This window comes from Stegostoma tigrinum, chromosome 43 (assembly GCF_030684315.1).
Source record: "Stegostoma tigrinum isolate sSteTig4 chromosome 43, sSteTig4.hap1, whole genome shotgun sequence".
NCBI classification, from domain to species: domain Eukaryota; kingdom Metazoa; phylum Chordata; class Chondrichthyes; order Orectolobiformes; family Stegostomatidae; genus Stegostoma; species Stegostoma tigrinum.
Genome location: NC_081396.1, coordinates 6,873,628 through 6,893,674, shown reverse-complemented (window position 1 = coordinate 6,893,674; position 20,047 = coordinate 6,873,628). Strand labels below are relative to the sequence as shown.

Below are 20,047 nucleotides of genomic sequence, written 5' to 3'. Positions count from 1 at the left end.
CAGGGATGTGCAGGTTGGCCATGGGGAATTACCCATAATGCCCAGGGATATGCAGGTCAGGGTGGGTTAGCCATGGGGAATTACCCATAGTGCCCAGGGATGTTCGGGTGGGTTAGCCATGGGAAATTACCCATAGTGCCATGTGATGTGCGGGTTAGCCATGGGGAATTACCTATAGTGCCCAGGGATATGCGGGTCCGGATGGGTTAGCCATGGGGAATTACCCATAGTGCCCAAGGATGTGTGGGTTAGCCATGGGGAATTACCCATAGTGCCCAGGGATGTGTGGGTTAGACGTGGGGAATTACCCATAGTGCACAGGGATGTGCGGGTTAGCCGTGGGGAATTACCCATAGTGCACAGGGATGTGGGGGTCAGGGTGGGTTGGTGATGGGGAATTACCCATAGTGCACAGGGATGTGGGGGTCAGGGTGGGTTGGTGATGGGGAATACAGGGATGGGAGGGGTGTGCTCGCTTGCATGGGTGGGATGCTCCTCGGAGGGTCAGTATGGTTTTGACGGGCTGAATGGCCGGCTCGTCCACAACGTTGGAATTCTATGGCCTTAACACAGTTGCTTGGCAGTCCTGGAGGGGCTTGGTGCAGAGGTGCCATCTGAAAGCAGGCTGCCCACCTGCCCTCCGCCTGGGGTCAGGGCATTGTGTGTGTGGGCTGTGAGACCCAGGGACAATGTGTGCACCCAAACTGGGACTGCACCCCACCTCCATGCCATCCAGAAGGATCCCCCACCCCCCTCACCCTCCGTACCATTCAGAAGGATCCCTCACCCTCCATGCCATCCAGAAGGATGCCCCACCCGCTCCCCCTCCATACCATCCAGAAGGATCCCTCACCCTCCATGCCATCCAGAAGGATCCCCCACCTGGTCCCCCTCCATACCATCCAGAAAGATCCCCCTCCCCTTCCACACCATCCAGAAGGAGCCCCCACCCCCTCCATACCATCCAGAAGGATCCCCCACCCCCTCCATACCATGCAGAAGGATCCCCCTCCCCCTCCACACCATCCAGAAGGAACCCCCACCCCCTCCCCCTCCATGCCATCCAGAAGGAACCCCCACCCCCTCCCCCTCCCCCTCCATGCCATCCAGAAGGATCCCCCGACCCCACCCCTTCCCCCTCCCCCTCCATGCCATCCAGAAGGATCCCCCTCCCCCACTCTGTGAGATAAAGCGGAGCTGCCAGACAGAAAACCCAACCCCTGCCCCCGAGAACTGAACCCAAAACCCCAGGCCGCGGTGTCCGTGCGAGGTTTGGGTTAGGAGGGGCGGGGAGACAGGCGCTACATAAATCAAACTGCTTTCCCCCGTCCCCCTTTCGCGAAGGGCGCCATTCGGCCCGAGCCACCCTGCTAGCCCCGCAGCCCTTCCCTCCATCGTTCGTCCTGCCGAAGTAAGAACGCAAATGTGTTCCCTTTTACTGGGGTGTGGGGGGGGGGGGTGGGAACTTACACACAGCCCCCCTGCCGTCTCCAGCCCGTCCCTTTGAAACCTCTCTGCACTATATCTAACGTGTCGCCTTTAAGAAAGTACTCCCACATCCGAACTGCAGTCAACATTTTTTTGCCAGCTAATCCTCTCTCTCTGTGTGTGTGTGTGTGCCCTGAGTCAGCTCGTCCTCAGCCTGTTCAGCTCGTTTCCCTTTTACTCCACTAAAATGCCTTATCTCTGACCTTGACACTGTTGGGGGCTGCGATAGGGTTAGGTTTGAGCAGGAATACATGCATTGAAAGGATCCCCCCCACCTCCCCACGTTTTTGGGTGTAATGGGAGGGGAGGGGGTGACAGTTTGTAATATAGCCTTACCAGTCTCTAGCTGGTGCAGCAAGGTGCTTGCGCCTTAAGGAGGGCTGGGGGTGGGAGGAGCCAGGCGATATAAGAACGCAAAGACCAGAAGAGGGTCACAAGCAACAGGATTGCAATTCAGGGAAGAGAGAGAGATAGAGGGGCACACGCAGGCCATAAGGAATCCCGTCCAACTTGGGGGGCCAGGGCCACTCCCCGAGGGAGAGAAAAAGTGGGGAGCAAATTTCTTTTTCCCCTTCTGAGCAACCCATGCCTTCTCCCTGTAGCCACGACAAAGTTGAAGTGTATTTTCCTCTGGGTCAAGACTCCTGAAAGCCCAGGGTATTTTGTGTGACTCCTGTACCTGGGAACTCTTCCTCCTGTCCCAGGGTGACTTCGGTCCCTGGGATCTGATTTATTTGTGTGTGTGTGTGTGTCTCTCTCTCTGTCTTGTTTTTGTAAGTTTTCCCCCCAGCCCCAAACCTCCCCTCACAAACTTGATCTGCCCCTGGGAGGGCTGAGCATCTCTCTGACTCACAGCCCCCCGCCAACAACCCAGAGGACGACATCTGTTACCTGTTTGCAGAGGGCTGAGCAGAGCAGGATGGCAGAAGGCAGCCGGCTGAGGAGCCCGGGCTCCGGGGGCAGGAGCACGGAGTCGCTGGAGAAGGCACAGAGAGGCAGCAACAAGCAGGAGGACGGAGACCGAGGGGTGGCTTTGAAGAAGGAGATCGGACTAGTCAGTGCCTGCGGGATCATTGTCGGTGAGTTTCCCTTCTCTGACCCTCTCTCTCTCTTTGCGTGACCCTTCAAATCCAGCAGTGACCCCTGTCCTTACTCTCCCCTCGTGGGCTTTCAGACCGCCGGGTCACGTTCCTGGATATTCGGCCACGGGGTGGAGAGGGGGTCTCCTGCTCAAAGTTATGGGATCTTTACTGGCCTGCACCTTCATTCAGCCCCATCCTGGCCCCTGGAGGGGGAGCTAGATGAGAGGGAATTGTCTCCACCTCCACTCCTTGCCCCCTCCTCCCAGTGGCTCCACTGGGATTGTGTGCGATGGGAGTGAATGGGAAGGGGGTTTGGGTCCGTTGGGATTGTGTGTGATGGGAGGAAACGGGAAGGGGGTTTGGGTCCGTTGGGATTGTGTCCGATGGGAGGGAACGGGAAGGGGGCTTGGGTCCGTTGGGATTGTGTGTGATGGGAGTGAACGGGAAGGGGATTTGGCTCCACTGGGATTGTGTGCGATGGGAGTGAATGGGAAGGGGGTTTGGGTCCATTGGGATTGTGTGTGATGGGAATGAACGGGAAGGGGATTTGGGTCCGTAGGGATTGTGTGTGATGGGAATGAACGGGAAGGGGATTTGGGTCCGTTGGGATTGTGTGTGATCGGAATGAACGGGAAGGGCGTTTGGGTCCGTTGGGATTGTGTGCGATGGGAGTGAACGGGAAGGGGGTTTGGGTCCGTTGGGATTGTGTGCGATGGGAGTGAACGGGAAGGGGGTTTGGGTCCGTTGGGATTGTGTCCGATGGGAGTGAACGGGAAGGGGGTTTGGGCCCGTTGGGATTGCGTGCGATCGGAATGAACGGGAAGGGCGTTTGGGTCCGTTGGGATTGTGTCCGATGGGAGTGAACGGGAAGGGGGTTTGGGTCCATTGGGATTGTGTGCAATGGGAGTGAACGGGAAGGGGGTTTGGGTCCGTTGGGATTGTGTGCGATGGGAGTGAACGGGAAGGGGGTTTGGGTCTGTTGGGATTGTGTCCGATGGGAGTGGACGGGATGGGGGTTTGGGTCCGTTGGGATTGTGTGCGATGGGACGGGACGGGAAGGGGGTTTGGGTCCATTGGGAGGCAACAGGAAGGGCGTTTGGGTCTGTTTGGATTGTGTCCGATGGGAGTGGATGGGATGGGGGTTTGGGTCCGTTGGGATAGTGTCCGATGGGAGTGAACAGAAAGGGGGTTTGGGTCCATTGGGATAGTGTCCGATGGGAGTGAACAGAAAGGGTGTTTGGGTCCGTTGGGATTGTGACCGATGGGAGTGAACAGGAAGGGGGTTTGGGTCCGTTGGGAGGGAACGGGAAGGGGGTTTGGGCCCGTTGGGATTGTGTCCGATGGGAATGGCCTGGTCCTGTCCCTAACGGAGGCAGGGATGGAGTGGGTCGGGGCGGGGTGTGGTTGCAGAAAGGGCCACGGGGTTGAAGAAGTGCATCTGTACTATCCCAAAGGGTGGCCAGGGAAGCAGGTCACCGCCAACGCTTCGTCTGCGCTGCCTCGGGACTGTTTCTGATATGTTGGGAATTCTGCCGGATGGAAACCAGGTCAGCTGGAAGCACCCCACCACCACCCCCCCACCCCCACTCCGCCACCGCCGGCGCCAATGGAACCCTGCCCATAGCTGACGACCTCATCGCTCCGCCCACAACCTCCACAGCCAGCAACCCCAGAGGAGACAGCCACACTGAGCCCTGCCGCATCTTCACCATCCCCCCAGACCTCCCACTGACTGAGGACGAACGGTCAGTCCTTAGTAAGGGGCTTACCTTTGTCCCCCTACAACCACACATCAATGAATACCAGTCACGATTGGACATAGAACAGTTTTTCCGCCGTCTTCGCCTCCATGCCTACTTCTTCAACCGGGAGCCTAACCCTCCCTCCACTGACCCCTTCACCCTCTTCCAACACAAGTCCTCCTCCTGGACACCACCCCCAGGCCTCCTACCCTCCCTCGACCCCTTCATCTCTAACTGCCGTCGAGACATTAACCGCCTCAACCTCTCCACCCCTCTCACCCACTCCAACCTCTCCCCCGCAGAACGGGCAGCCCTCCGCTCCAACCCCAACCTCACCATCAAACCCGCAGACAAGGGTGGCGCAGTGGTAGTATGGCGTACTGACCTCTACATCGCCGAGGCCAGACGCCAACTCTCCGACACCACCTCCTACCGCCCCCTCGATCATGACCCCACACCCGAGCACCAAATCATCATCTCCAACACCATTCATGACCTCATCACCTCAGGGGACCTCCCAACCACAGCCTCCAACCTCATTGTTCCCCAACCCCGCACGGCCCGTTTCTATCTCCTTCCCAAATTCCACAAACCTGCCTGCCCTGGTCAACCCATTGTCTCCGCCTGCTCCTGCCCCACTGAACTCATCTCCACCTATGTGGACTCCATTTTCTCCCCTTTGGTCCAGGAACTCCCCACCTACGTCCATGACACCACCCACGCCCTCCACCTCTTCCAGGACTTCCAATTCCCTGGTCCCCAACACCTCATCTTCACCATGGACGTCCAGTCCCTATACACCTGCATTCCGCATGCAGATGGCCTCAAGGCCCTCCGCTTCTCCCTGTCCCGCAGGCCCGACCAGTTCCCCTCCACCGACACCCTCGTCTGCCCAGCCGAACTCGTCCTCACCCTCAACAACTTCTCTTTCACTTCCTCCCACTTCCTACAGACTAAGGGGGTGGCCATGGGCACCCGCATGGGCCCCAGCTATGCCTGCCTCTTTGTAGGTTACGTGGAACAATCCCTCTTCCGCACCTACACAGGCCCCAAACCCCACCTCTTCCTCCGTTACATTGATGACTGTATCGGCGCCGCCTCTTGCTCCCCAGAGGAGCTCGAACAGTTCATCCACTTCACCAACACCTTCCACCCCAACCTTCAGTTCACCTGGGCCATCTCCAGCACATCCCTCACCTTCCTGGTCCTCTCAGTCTCCATCTCAGGCAACCAGCTTGTAACTGATGTCCATTTCAAGCCCACCGACTCCCACAGCTACCTAGAATACACCTCCACCCACCCACCCTCCTGCAAAAATTCCATCCCCATTCCTAATTCCTCCACCTCCGCCGCATCTGCTCCCACGATGAGGCATTCCACTCCCGCACATCCCAGATGTCCAAGTTCTTCAAGGACTGCAACTTTCCCCCCCACAGTGGTCGAGAACGCCCTTGACCGCATCTCCCGCATTTCCCGCAACACATCCCTCACACCCCGCCCCCGCCACAACCGCCCAAAGAGGATCCCCCTCGTTCTCACACACCACCCCACCAACCTCCGGATACAACGCATCATCCTCCGACACTTCCGCCATCTACAATCCGACCCCACCACCCAAGACATTTTTCCATCCCCACCCCTGTCTGCTTTCCGGAGAGACCACTCTCTCCGTGACTCCCTTGTTCGCTCCACACTGCCCTCCAACCCCACCACACCTGGCACCTTCCCCTGCAACCACAAGAAATGCTACACTTGCCCCCACACCTCCTCCCTCACCCCTACCCCAGGCACCAAGATGACTTTCCACATTAAGCAGAGGTTCACCTGCACATCTGCCAATGTGGTATACTGTATCCACTGTACCCAGTGTGGCTTCCTCTACATTGGGGAAACCAAACGGAGGCTTGGGGACTGCTTTGCAGAACACCTCTGCTCGGTCGCAATAAACAACTGCACCTCCCAGTCACAAACCATTTCCACTCCCCCCTCCCATTCTCTGGATGACATGTCCATCATGGGCCTCCTGCAGTGCCACAATGATGCCACCTGAAGGTTGCAGGAACAGCAACTCATATTCTGCTTGGGAACCCTGCAGCCCAATGGTATCAATGTGGACTTCACCAGTTTCAAAATCTCTCCTTCCCCCACCGCATCCCAAAACCAGCCCAGTTTGTCTCCTCCCCCCACTGCATCACACAACCAGCCCAGCTCTTCCCCTCCACCCACTGCATCCCAAAACCAGTCCAACCTGTCTCTGCTTCCCTAACCTGTTCTTCCTCTCACCCATCCCTTCCTCCCACCCCAAGCCGCACCTCCATCTCCTACCTACTAACCTCACCCCACCTCCTTGACCTGTCCGTCTTCCCCGTACTGACCTATCCCCTCCCTACCTCCCCACCTACACTCTCTCCACCTATCTTCTTTTCTCTCCATCTTCGGTCCGCCTCCCCGTCTCTCCCTATTTATTCCAGAACCCTCACCCCATCCCCGTCTCTAATGAAGGGTCTAGGCCCGAAACGTCAGCTTCTGTGCTCCTGAGATGCTGCTGGGCCTGCTGTGTTCATCCGGCCTCACATTTCATTATCTTATTAATTAACCCTTTCTTGTTGTGCCACATCAGATCCAACATGACGAGGCTGCTTGAGTATTTATTTCATGTACACTCCTTGACTCCTGCCCTGTGTGTTGTCACCGCAGATTTGGTGTCCTGTCAATTCTAAAGACCTAACAAACCCATAACATTTGCTTCCCATCCCGAATTGCAGGAGGTCCCAGACCGGAGTAAGGAACAACTGATCTCCTTACCCCAGAGGGGGCATTGGGTGGGGCATTTTGTGCGTTCTTTTTAAAGCACGAGTGACGACGGCCTTCGCAGTCGCCGTGACTGAGATCAGCTTCCAGCCCCCGGCCTTTCCCGTCAAGTTTCAGTCCCTTCGGAGGCAGGATTTGAGCCCCGGAGCGTTTGTCCTGGATGAACGGTCCGGGGATTGTTTGTTCACCGCCCCCCCCCCCCCCCCAGCTCGTTTCGGGGCCTGGCACCTTGGCTGTGCCTCACCCACCCGGCACGTGCCCACCTTCTCCTACTGCCCTGAGAGCCTGCCTTCAGCCCACCCCACCAGGGGAAGGCACGGGTCAACGCTTTGTCAGAAGAGGCTGCACCTCATCCAGCAGGCAGCACACCCTCCCCCTGCTGGGATCGGGAGCCCTGTTAGCTGGGGGTGGGGGGGTGTGAGAAATCTCCATCTCTGCTCCCCCCCCCCCCCCCCCCCCCACCCACCACACACACTTGCTGCAGCTTAACTTTGCAAGGGACTCCGTGAAGCAGCTCCTTTGTCTTCTTGCAGCTCAGATAAAGTTTAAATCTTTTACATGGCACTGACTGCTTGACAGGATTAATTAGCACATGACCGTGCTCTCCCTCCTCCACGCTGGCTGCACACCCCTCTCTTCCCTGCTCATTCTTATGGCTGACATCCACTTCTCTCGTGTCCCCCTCTCTCTTCCTCTCTCGCCCCCACCCTCTCTCTCGCCCCCACCCTCTCTCTCGCCCCCACCCTCTCTCTCGCCCCCACCCTCTCTCTCTCGTGCCCCCCCCTTACTCGCCTTCTCGCTTGCTCCCCATGCCTGTCTCTCTTTACTCTCCATTCCCACTATCCTCCTTCACCCCTCCCACCACGTTTTTGCACATCCACTCCTTAACTCTGCCTTTATCTATCTATTTGGCACACTGTCACTTTCATTCTGCCCTCTGTCTGCCCCACATCCCAACGTCTGGCCACCTCCTTCTCTGTCGCTCTCTGTGTGTGTCACTCTCTCTCTGTCTCCCTCCCTCTCTCACCCCCTCTGTCCCTCTGAGTGCCCATGCCTGCTTCTCTCACCATAGCTCTTGATCTGTCTCTGTCTCGCTTATTCTCACTCTCTTTCCCTAGGTCATAGAATCCCTCCAGTGTGAAAACTGACTGTAAATCTCTTGCCACCCCTGAGCTGCTGTCACCCTACTTTCCTCTCCCTTTTCTCTTTGTCCCTCTCTGTAAGCCTGTACCGCCTTTTGTCTGCCCCCCACTCCATTCTGCCGTCTGTGCTCCCTGTTCCTGTACCCCACCAACTTCTACAGCTTTCCTTTCACTTGCTGGCTTAAAACCACAAGAGCCTATCGAACTTGCTTTGCCATTCACAGAGTTTGGGGCTTATCTGATCATCTACTTTCCTGCCTTATCCCCCCCCATCGCCCTCGATCCCTTTCCTGATTTAAATCTCTCTCTCTCGGCCTTCAATACCCTCGATGTCCCAGCCTCGACAGCCCCCTCCCCACTGCGGTAAAGAATTCCACAGGTTCGCTCCTCCTCCCCCCCCCCCCCACCTCAGAGACAGAAGAAATCCCTCCCCATCTCCGTCTTCAGTGGGCGACCCCCTCGCTCTGAGATGATGCCCCCTCTGGATCCTAGACTCTCCCACACAAGGGGGTAATAACCCCTCCCCATCTCCCCCTGTCAGGTCTCCCCTAAGAATCCAATAAGGTCCCCCACCCCCATTCCTCTAAACCCCGATGAGTACAGGCCCGACCGACTTCCCCTCTCCTTGTCAGGCAGTCCCTCCCTCCCCGGGATCAGCCAAGTGAATGTTCTCTGGACTTTATATCTTTACTTAGATAAGGGACCCGAAACTGTTCAGTCTTCCAGCTGACTAGTGCCTTGTACAGTTTTAGCAAAATCTCCCCACTTTTAAACGCCACTCCCTTTGCTGTGAGATCATCAGTCCCTTTCCTTACCCTACTCCCTGCTGAGCCTGGAGGCTGGCTTCTCGGGATTCATAGACGAGGAGCCCCCAAATCCCTCCGCTCTGTGGTTTTCTGACTCCTTTCTCCATTTAAATAACATTCAGCTCCTCTGCTCTTGCTGCCAAAGTGTGTAATGCTCCTGCCTATATCCCCCTGCACACTCTCTTCCCCATTGCTGGTGCCCTGGATCCAACCAGCTCTCATCTCACTGAAGTGCTGGGGGTGTTCTCAAACGCCTGGGGAAAAGTGCTGCAAGAACTCTCAAAACAGCTCTGAAGAAAAGTCACGCTGGGCTCAGTGTTGACCGTCTGTCCATCTGTCTCTCTCTCCCTCTCCCCCTCTCTCTCCCTCTCTGTCTCCGCACAGAGGCTGCCAGAGCTGTAGCTATGCTCCAGCCGCTTTCTGCTTTCACTATCCGACATCCGGGTAGCTGAGCGGCTCGCTTCTTCATTTCAATGCCCTTTCCCTCGGTGGCTCGCACGCGTCCCCCTCTCTTCCCCCGCCCCCCCCCCCCCCCCAGGTCTTTCTGCAGTGACCCACTGGGTCCTTGGAGCCACAGGCCTCCACTGTGTTGTGAGAAGGGAGTGGCAGGAAGAGACTGTTCGCTCGTCCCCTCGTGGTACCACATGACGACAACAAACCAGTGAAAAGTGTTGTTTTGCGTGCGGTCCGGGTGGATGGCACTGTACGCGGTGTGCCAGGGGAGCAGAGCGGGGTACAGCACACTGCTACAGGGAAGGTGCAGAGACAGACATCACTGTTAACGTTTGAGGGGTTCGGTTCCAAACTCCGATAGCAGCGGGGAGCAAGCTGTTCTTCAATCTGTTGGTGCGCGGTTTCAAACTTTAAAACCTTCTGCCAGGCGGAAGAGGGTATAACGAGGGCGGGCAGGGAAGGGGGGGGGATCTCTGATGCTGTCGCTCGCTGTCCCGAGGCAGTGGTGGGTGGGGGGGGGGGGGGGAGTGGTGCTGTAGATGGAGCCAGCGGAAGGGTTTGTGTGAGATTCACTGGGCTGCACTCACATCCCTCTGCAGTTCCTCGCTTTGTCGCGTGGAGCTGCTGCCGTGGTGCTCCCGGACAGAACGGTGCGTCTGTGAGAACGGGGTCAGTGGGGGGCGGGGGGGGGGGGGGGTGCAGTGGGAGTTCCTTGTGGGACGTGCTGGATTTCCTCAGCTCCCCCCCGAGGACGTTACAGATACTGCTGCACTTTCTCACATCGACCAGGACGGATCGTCAGTGACCGTCCCTCTCAGGGACCCGGCTCTCGCGACCATCTCCACCTCAGCCCCGTTGATGCAGACGTGGGTTGGCGGTGGGCGGTGGTGAGGTGGGGGGGGGTGTAACATGCCCTCCCCTCCGCTTCCTGGAGTCAGTGAGCAGCTTTTGCTGGCATCAATGGGAGAGATCGTCATCGCACACTGCCCCCGAGCAGCCGCTCTCCGTGGCGTCTGAGATCCAACAGTGGTGGATCAGCGCGTCTGTAAACGGAGCCGGGCCGAATTTGGGCCCCCCTCCAAGCTGTGAGCATATAAGGAGTACAGTGAGGGAGGGGTGGCCAGTGTTGAGGGTTACAGTGAAGGAGATGTTGTCGCCTATCCTTTCTGATTCGCAGTCTGGGGCTCGTTGGCCGTTGTGCGAAGCCAATTCTCAAATCTCTCTGTCTCTCTCTCTCTCCCTCACCCCGATTTTCCAGGCAACATCATTGGCTCTGGCATCTTTGTGTCCCCAAAGGGGGTGATGGAAAACGCCGGCTCCGTCGGGCTGGCCCTGATCGTCTGGATCATCACCGGCTTCATCACTGCCATCGGCGCTTTGTGCTACGCCGAGCTGGGCGTCACCATCCCCAAATCTGGAGGGGATTACTCCTATGTCAAGGACATCTTTGGAGGCCTGGCTGGGTGAGTTTTCTGGCTGGGAGGTGTGGGGTGTGGGGTGCCTTTGCTGTGTCACGAGGCTGACCGTTCTCTATGTCTCTCTCTCTTTCTTCGGTCAGGTTTCTGCGGCTCTGGATCGCGGTGCTGGTGATCTACCCGACCAACCAGGCAGTCATCGCCCTAACCTTCTCCAACTATGTGCTGCAGCCCCTCTTCCCGACCTGCTTCGCCCCAGACGTGGGCCTTCGACTCCTTGCGGGGGTCTGCCTCCGTGAGTAACCCGCGTCCCGAATCTATCCTCGCTGCTCTCTCGCTGACATGCACTCCTCACACTAACCCTAAACTCACACCCACCTCCCTCAGTTCTCGCTTACCTTCTCTCTAGTCCTCCTCGTCACGATTAACATCCTCTGTTCATCCCTACCTCTCCTAACTTATAATGACAATGACCCTGGACAGTCACACAGTCAGTAATCCTTACCCTGCTGCATAAACAGTGACCCCGTACAGTCACACAGTCAGTAATCCTTCCCCTGCTGAATAAACAGTGACACTGTACAGTCACACAGTCAGTAATCCTTCCCCTGCTGAATAAACAGTGACACTGTACAGTCACACAGTCAGTAATCCTTACCCTGCTGAATAAACAGTGACACTGTACAGTCACACAGTCAGTAATCCTTACCCTGCTGAATAAACAGTGACCCTGTACAGTCACACAGTCAGTAACCCTTACCCTGCTGCATAAACAGTGACCCTGTACAGTCACACAGTCAGTAACCCTTACCCTGCTGCATAAACAGTGACCCTGTACAGTCACACAGTCAGTAACCCTTACCCTGCTGCATAAACAGTGACCCTGTACAGTCACACAGGCAGTAATCCTTACCCTGCTGCATGTACAGTGACCCAGTACAGTCACACAGGCAGTGACCCTTACCCTGCTGAATAAACAGTGACCCCGTACAGTCACACAGTCAGTAACCCTTACCCTGCTGCATAAACAGTGACCCTGTACAGTCACACAGTCAGTAATCCTTACCCTGCTGAATAAACAGTGACCCAGTACAGTCACACAGGCAGTAACCCTTACCCTGCTGAATAAACAGTGACCCAGTACAGTCACACAGGCAGTGACCCTTACCCTGCTGCATAAACAGTGACCCCGTACAGTCACACAGTCAGTAACCCTTACCCTGCTGAATAAACAGTGACCCTGTACAGTCACACAGTCAGTAATCCTTACCCTGCTGAATAAACAGTGACCCTGTACAGTCACACAGTCAGTAATCCTTACCCTGCTGCATAAACAGTGACCCAGTACAGTCACACAGTCAGTAACCCTTCCCCTGCTGAATAAACAGTGACCCAGTACAGTGACACAGTCAGTAACCCTTACCCTGCTGAATAAACAGTGACACTGTACAGTCACACAGTCAGTAATCCTTACCCTGCTGCATAAACAGTGACCCAGTACAGTCACACAGTCAGTGACCCTTACCCTGCTGCATAAACAGTGACCCCGTACAGTCACAGTCAGTAACCCTTACCCTGCTGCATAAACAGTGACCCTGTACAGTCACACAGTCAGTAACCCTTACCCTGCTGAATAAACAGTGACCCCGTACAGTCACACAGTCAGTAACCCTTACCCTGCTGAAAAAACAGTGACCCTGTACAGTCACACAGTCAGTAATCCTTACCCTGCTGAATAAACAGTGACCCCGTACAGTCACACAGTCAGTAACCCTTACCCTGCTGAAAAAACAGTGACCCAGTACAGTCACACAGTCAGTAACCCTTACCCTGCTGAATAAACAGTGATCCAGTCCAGGCACACAGTCAGTAACCCTTACCCTGCTGAATAAACAGTGACCCAGTACAGTCACACAGTCAGTAACCCTTACCCTGCTGCATAAACAGTGACCCCGTACAGTCACACAGTCAGTAACCCTTACCCTGCTGCATAAACAGTGACCCCGTACAGTCACACAGTCAGTAATCCTTACCCTGCTGAATAAACAGTGACCCCGTACAGTCACACAGTCAGTAACCCTTACCCTGCTGAAAAAACAGTGACACTGTACAGTCACACAGCCAGTAATCCTTACCCTGCTGAATAAACAGTGACCCAGTACAGTCACACAGTCAGTAACCCTTACCCTGCTGAATAAACAGTGACCCAGTACAGTCACACAGTCAGTAACCCTTACCCTGCTGCATAAACAGTGACCCTGTACAGTCACACAGCCAGTAATCCTTACCCTGCTGCATAAACAGTGACCCCGTACAGTCACACAGTCAGTAACCCTTATCCTGCTGAATAAACAGTGACACTGTACAGTCACACAGCCAGTAACCCTTACCCTGCTGAATAAACAGTGACCCCGTACAGTCACACAGTCAGTAACCCTTACCCTGCTGAATAAACAGTGACCCTGTACAGTCACACAGTCAGTAACCCTTATCCTGCTGAATAAACAGTGACACTGTACAGTCACACAGTCAGTAACCCTTATCCTGCTGAATAAACAGTGACACTGTACAGTCACACAGTCAGTAACCCTTATCCTGCTGAATAAACAGTGACACTGTACAGTCACACAGTCAGTAACCCTTACCCTGCTGCATAAACAGTGACCCAGTACAGTCACACAGTCAGTAATCCTTACCCTGCTGCATAAACAGTGACCCCGTACAGTCACACAGTCAGTAACCCTTACCCTGCTGAATAAACAGTGACCCTGTACAGTCACACAGGCAGTAATCCTTACCCTGCTGAATAAACAGTGACCCTGTACAGTCACACAGTCAGTAACCCTTACCCTGCTGAATAAACAGTGACCCTGTACAGTCACACAGGCAGTAATCCTTACCCTGCTGAATAAACAGTGACCCTGTACAGTCACACAGTCAGTAACCCTTACCCTGCTGAATAAACAGTGACCCAGTACAGTCACACAGTCAGTAATCCTTACCCTGCTGCATAAACAGTGACGCAGTACAGTCACACAGTCAGTAACCCTTACCCTGCTGAAAAAACAGTGACCCAGTACAGTCACACAGTCAGTAATCCTTACCCTGCTGCATAAACAGTGACCCTGTACAGTCACACAGGCAGTAACCCTTACCCTGCTGAATAAACAGTGACCCTGTACAGTCACACAGGCAGTAATCCTTACCCTGCTGAATAAACAGTGACCCTGTACAGTCACACAGTCAGTAACCCTTACCCTGCTGAATAAACAGTGACCCTGTACAGTCACACAGGCAGTAATCCTTACCCTGCTGAATAAACAGTGACCCTGTACAGTCACACAGTCAGTAACCCTTACCCTGCTGCATAAACAGGGACCCTGTACAGTCACACAGTCAGTAACCCTTACCCTGCTGAATAAACAGTGACCCTGTACAGTCACACAGTCAGTAACCCTTACCCTGCTGAATAAACAGTGACCCTGTACAGTCACACAGTCAGTAATCCTTACCCTGCTGCATAAACAGGGACCCTGTACAGTCACACAGTCAGTAACCCTTACCCTGCTGAATAAACAGTGACCCTGTACAGTCACACAGTCAGTAACCCTTACCCTGCTGAATAAACAGTGACCCTGTACAGTCACACAGGCAGTAATCCTTCCCCTGCTGAATAAACAGTGACACTGTACAGTCACACAGTCAGTAACCCTTACCCTGCTGAATAAACAGTGACCCTGTACAGTCACACAGTCAGTAATCCTTACCCTGCTGAATAAACAGTGACCCAGTACAGTCACACAGTCAGTAACCCTTACCCTGCTGAATAAACAGTGACCCAGTACAGTCACACAGTCAGTAACCCTTATCCTGCTGAATAAACAGTGACCCTGTACAGTCACACAGTCAGTAACCCTTACCCTGCTGAATAAACAGTGACCCTGTACAGTCACACAGTCAGTAACCCTTACCCTGCTGAATAAACAGTGACCCTGTACAGTCACACAGTCAGTAACCCTTATCCTGCTGCAGAAACAGTGACCCTGTACAGTCACACAGCCAGTAATCCTTACCCTGCTGCATAAACAGTGACCCAGTACAGTCACACAGTCAGTAACCCTTATCCTGCTGAATAAACAGTGACCCAGTACAGTCACACAGTCAGTAACCCTTACCCTGCTGAATAAACAGTGACCCTGTACAGTCACACAGGCAGTAATCCTTACCCTGCTGCATAAACAGGGACCCTGTACAGTCACACAGTCAGTAACCCTTACCCTGCTGAATAAACAGTGACCCTGTACAGTCACACAGTCAGTAACCCTTACCCTGCTGAATAAAGAGTGACCCAGTACAGTCACACAGTCAGTAATCCTTACCCTGCTGCATAAACAGTGACGCAGTACAGTCACACAGTCAGTAACCCTTACCCTGCTGAAAAAACAGTGACCCAGTACAGTCACACAGTCAGTAATCCTTACCCTGCTGCATAAACAGTGACCCTGTACAGTCACACAGGCAGTAACCCTTACCCTGCTGAATAAACAGTGACCCAGTACAGTCACACAGTCAGTAACCCTTACCCTGCTGAATAAACAGTGACCCAGTACAGTCACACAGTCAGTAACCCTTATCCTGCTGAATAAACAGTGACCCTGTACAGTCACACAGTCAGTAACCCTTACCCTGCTGAATAAACAGTGACCCTGTACAGTCACACAGTCAGTAATCCTTACCCTGCTGATTAAACAGTGACCCTGTACAGTCACACAGTCAGTAATCCTTATCCTGCTGAATAAACAGTGACCCCGTACAGTCACACAGTCAGTAACCCTTACCCTGCTGCATAAACAGGGACCCTGTACAGTCACACAGTCAGTAACCCTTACCCTGCTGAATAAACAGTGACCCTGTACAGTCACACAGTCAGTAACCCTTACCCTGCTGAATAAACAGTGACCCTGTACAGTCACACAGTCAGTAATCCTTACCCTGCTGCATAAACAGGGACCCTGTACAGTCACACAGTCAGTAACCCTTACCCTGCTGAATAAACAGTGACCCTGTACAGTCACACAGTCAGTAACCCTTACCCTGCTGAATAAACAGTGACCCTGTACAGTCACACAGTCAGTAACCCTTACCCTGCTGAATAAACAGTGACCCTGTACAGTCACACAGTCAGTAACCCTTACCCTGCTGAATAAACAGTGACCCTGTACAGTCACACAGTCAGTAACCCTTATCCTGCTGCAGAAACAGTGACCCTGTACAGTCACACAGCCAGTAATCCTTACCCTGCTGCATAAACAGTGACCCAGTACAGTCACACAGTCAGTAACCCTTATCCTGCTGAATAAACAGTGACCCTGTACAGTCACACAGTCAGTAACCCTTACCCTGCTGAATAAACAGTGACCCAGTACAGTCACACAGTCAGTAATCCTTACCCTGCTGCATAAACAGTGACGCAGTACAGTCACACAGTCAGTAACCCTTACCCTGCTGAAAAAACAGTGACCCAGTACAGTCACACAGTCAGTAATCCTTACCCTGCTGCATAAACAGTGACCCTGTACAGTCACACAGGCAGTAACCCTTACCCTGCTGAATAAACAGTGACCCTGTACAGTCACACAGGCAGTAACCCTTACCCTGCTGAAAAAACAGTGACCCAGTACAGTCACACAGTCAGTAATCCTTATCCTGCTGCATAAACAGTGACCCTGTACAGTCACACAGTCAGTAACCCTTACCCTGCTGAAAAAACAGTGACCCCGTACAGTCACACAGTCAGTAACCCTTACCCTGCTGAATAAACAGTGACCCTGTACAGTCACACAGTCAGTAATCCTTACCCTGCTGCATAAACAGTGACCCCGTACAGTCACACAGACAGTCACCCTTACCCTGCTGCATAAACAGTGACCCTGTACAGTCACACAGTCAGTAACCCTTACCCTGCTGAATAAACAGTGACCCTGTACAGTCACACAGTCAGTAACCCTTACCCTGCTGAATAAACAGTGACCCAGTACAGTCACAGTCAGTAACCCTTACCCTGCTGCAGAAACAGTGACCCTGTACAGTCACACAGGCAGTAATAAACAGGGAGGGAGAGTGAGGGGAGATACAGTGTGAGGGAGTAGGAGGGATTTGAGGTGAGGCAGTGATGGCAAGCTGGCGTCTGAGTGAGTCAGTGGGAGCTTGGCCCAGAGACAGAGACGGAGAGAGTATGGCCATGGAAAGCAGGGCGACAGAGACAGCACAGTGGGGGACTTGTGACCATGCAGTGCGGAAGTGGGGACGTGGGAAAGCATTAGAAAGAAGCTGAACGAGGGAAATTGGAGAGAGAGAGAGAGAGAGAGAGAGAGAAAGAGAGAGAAGTTAAATGTGGGGAGAGGCATGAGATTCGAACAGTCACGAGTCATGATAATGCAGCTTGACATTCAGGGCCAGAGACTGAGAGTCAGCATCTGCTGGATCAGCAGCTGATTCAGATGTGTCTGTTTGTGTGTGCCTGTGCCTGTGTGTGTGCCTGTGCCTGTGTGTGTGCCTGTGTATGTGCCTGTGCCTGTGTGTGTGCCTGTGCCTGTGTGTGTGCCTGTGCCTGTGCCTGTGTGTGTGCCTGTGCCTGTGTGTGTGCCTGTGCCTGTGTGTGTGCCTGTGCCTGTGCCTGTGTGTGTGCCTGTGCCTGTGTGTGTGCCTGTGCCTGTGCCTGTGTGTGTGCCTGTGCCTGTGTGTGTGCCTGTGCCTGTGTGTGTGTGCCTGTGTGTGTGTGTGTCTCTCTCTGTGTTTCCTGAGGTGGAAGTCTGTTTTTCAATGTGTGTCTGCGGTACGGTGGGCGTCACCGGTTAGGCCAGCATTTCATACCCGTCCCTCATTGCCCCTTGAACTCACCCAGACATTTGAGGGCAGTTAAGCTCGTGCTCTCCCTCTTTCACTCTTTCTTCTCCCCCCCCCCCTTTTCCTTTCTCTCTATCTTTCCTTTCCCTTTCTCTCTCTCTCTCTCTCTCTGTTGCCTCACCCTTTCCTTCCATTTTGTTTTGCCCCTCCTCATTCCTCTCCATCATTCCACATCTGTCACTGCCCACTCTATCTCTCTCCCCCCATCTTGTTCCCAAACCTTTTGTTTCCCTCAGCCACATTCCCAACCGCGCCCCCCCCGACACTCAATCCTCTCATCCTTTTTCTCTCTCTCTCCCTCATTTTGCTTCACCACCGTTCCTGCCCCTCACTTGATCTGCTTCAGACGTTGCCAACTTAGTTCCCTCGCGTGCACCACTCTTTCATTTCTCTCTCTCTTTCTCTCGTCTGTAGTGATCCTCCCCCTAGCACAGGCGAAACCAGCCCCTGCCTCTCCCCCCCCCCCCCCCCACCCCAGCCAAACGACCTGCCTTGGCTGTCTCCTGCCAGCACGATGGGCCAAGTGGCCACATTCTGTGCAGGTTAATAATGCTGTGTTGCTCTAATCCTGGCCTCTCCAGCGGGGCTCAGTTCACTGGGTCCGCCGTCGGTAGGCCGTGCCTTCAGCCCCCAAGTTCCGGAACATTCCTCTCCGTCTCCCTTGACCGACTGCCTGACCTTGGAATCTGCTTGCCCGGCTTGTATCCAAATATTTGCCCTGATAACGCTCTTCTGCAGAGCACCTTGGGCTGTTTCACAGGTGCTATGGCAATGCCAGTGTTACTGGAGCCCGGTGAGGGGCCCTGGTGTCTGTGCATGCGTGTGCGTGTGCCTGCCCGTGTCTGTGTGGGTGTGTGCATGTGCGTGTGCCCTCCCGCGTCTGTGTGTGTGCGTGCGCCCACGTGAGCCCTCCCGTGCATGTGCGTGTGCCCACCTGTGTCTGTGTGTGTGTGTGCGTGTGCCCGCCCATGTCTGTGTGTGTGTGTGTGCGTGCTTGTGCGTGTTCCCTCACATGTCTGTGTGGGTGGTTGCGTGTGCCTGCCGGTGGGTGTGTGCACGTGCATGTGCCCGCTCGTGTCTGTGTGCGTGCTTGTGCGTGTGCTCTCCCGTGTCTGTGTGCGTGTGCCCGCGTGAGCCCTCCCGTGTCTGTCTGTGTGCGTGCTTGTGCGTGTGCTCTCCCGTGTCTGTGTGCGTGTGCCCGCGTGAGCCCTCCCGTGTCTGTGTGTGTGCGTGCTTGTGCGTGTGCTCTCCCGTGTCTGTGTGCGTGTGCCTGCCTCTGTCTGTGTGTGTGCACGCCTGTGTCTGTGCATGCGTGTGCCTCTGCCCACATCCATGTGTGTGCGCGCGTTGGGATGGGGAGGTAGTTGGAGAGGGGCGAGCGATGGGGTGACTGAGGTGAGCTGAGTGGCCGGTTGAGCATCGCTGGCCTGGGGAAGCCGAGGGCACCAGCTGACAGTCAGAGTGCTGACTCAGGGTGGTCGGTGGTGTTTAATAAACAGGAGAGAATGTAAACAGGTTAAAATTAGCGGGCTGACTCCCTTGCCCAGTGTGTGTGTGTGAGAGAGAGAGTGGATCATGTTTACAACGGAGAAGGCAATGAAGAGGCATGCCCTCCTTTCACCTTCCAGTATCCCACTTTGTGGTCACTTAACTTTTAATGCCTAGTTCCCATACACCTCCTGGTCTCTCTGTCCCTAAATTTTGATTAAATGTCCTCCATTATAATGGAGACACAGAGCTGTACAGCACCGAAACAGGCCCGTTTGCCCATCCTGTCCGTGCTGACCCAGATTATCCTAAATTAATCCAGCCCCATCTGCCAGCATTCGGCCCCCTAACCCTCTAAACCCTTCCTATCCACGTCCCCATCCGGACACCTTTTAAACGCTGTAACTGTACTGGCCCCCACCCACTTCCTCTGGCGACTCCTTCCCCCCCACTCTCTGTGTGAAAAAGGGTCCCTTTTAAATCTTTACCCCTCACCTTAAACCTATGTCCTTCTAGTTTTGGACTCCCCCCTACCCTGGGGGGGAAAGACCTTGTCCATTCCCCCTATCCATGCCTCTCATGATGTAATACACCTCTATAAGGTTCCCCCCCCCCACCTCAGCCTCCGACGAAAACAACCCCCAGCCTCTCCCTGTAGCTCAAACCCTCCGACATCCCTGTAACTCTTGTCCGAATCCTTTCACACCATCCTCC

The 20,047-nt window shown here is 54.5% G+C and overlaps 1 pseudogene; it reads left to right on the top strand.

Moving 5' to 3' along the window:
- The first annotated feature begins 1,538 nt into the window (after positions 1–1,538).
- Positions 1,539–20,047, top strand: part of LOC125449018 (large neutral amino acids transporter small subunit 2-like) — a 73,181-nt pseudogene continuing 54,672 nt past the window's right edge.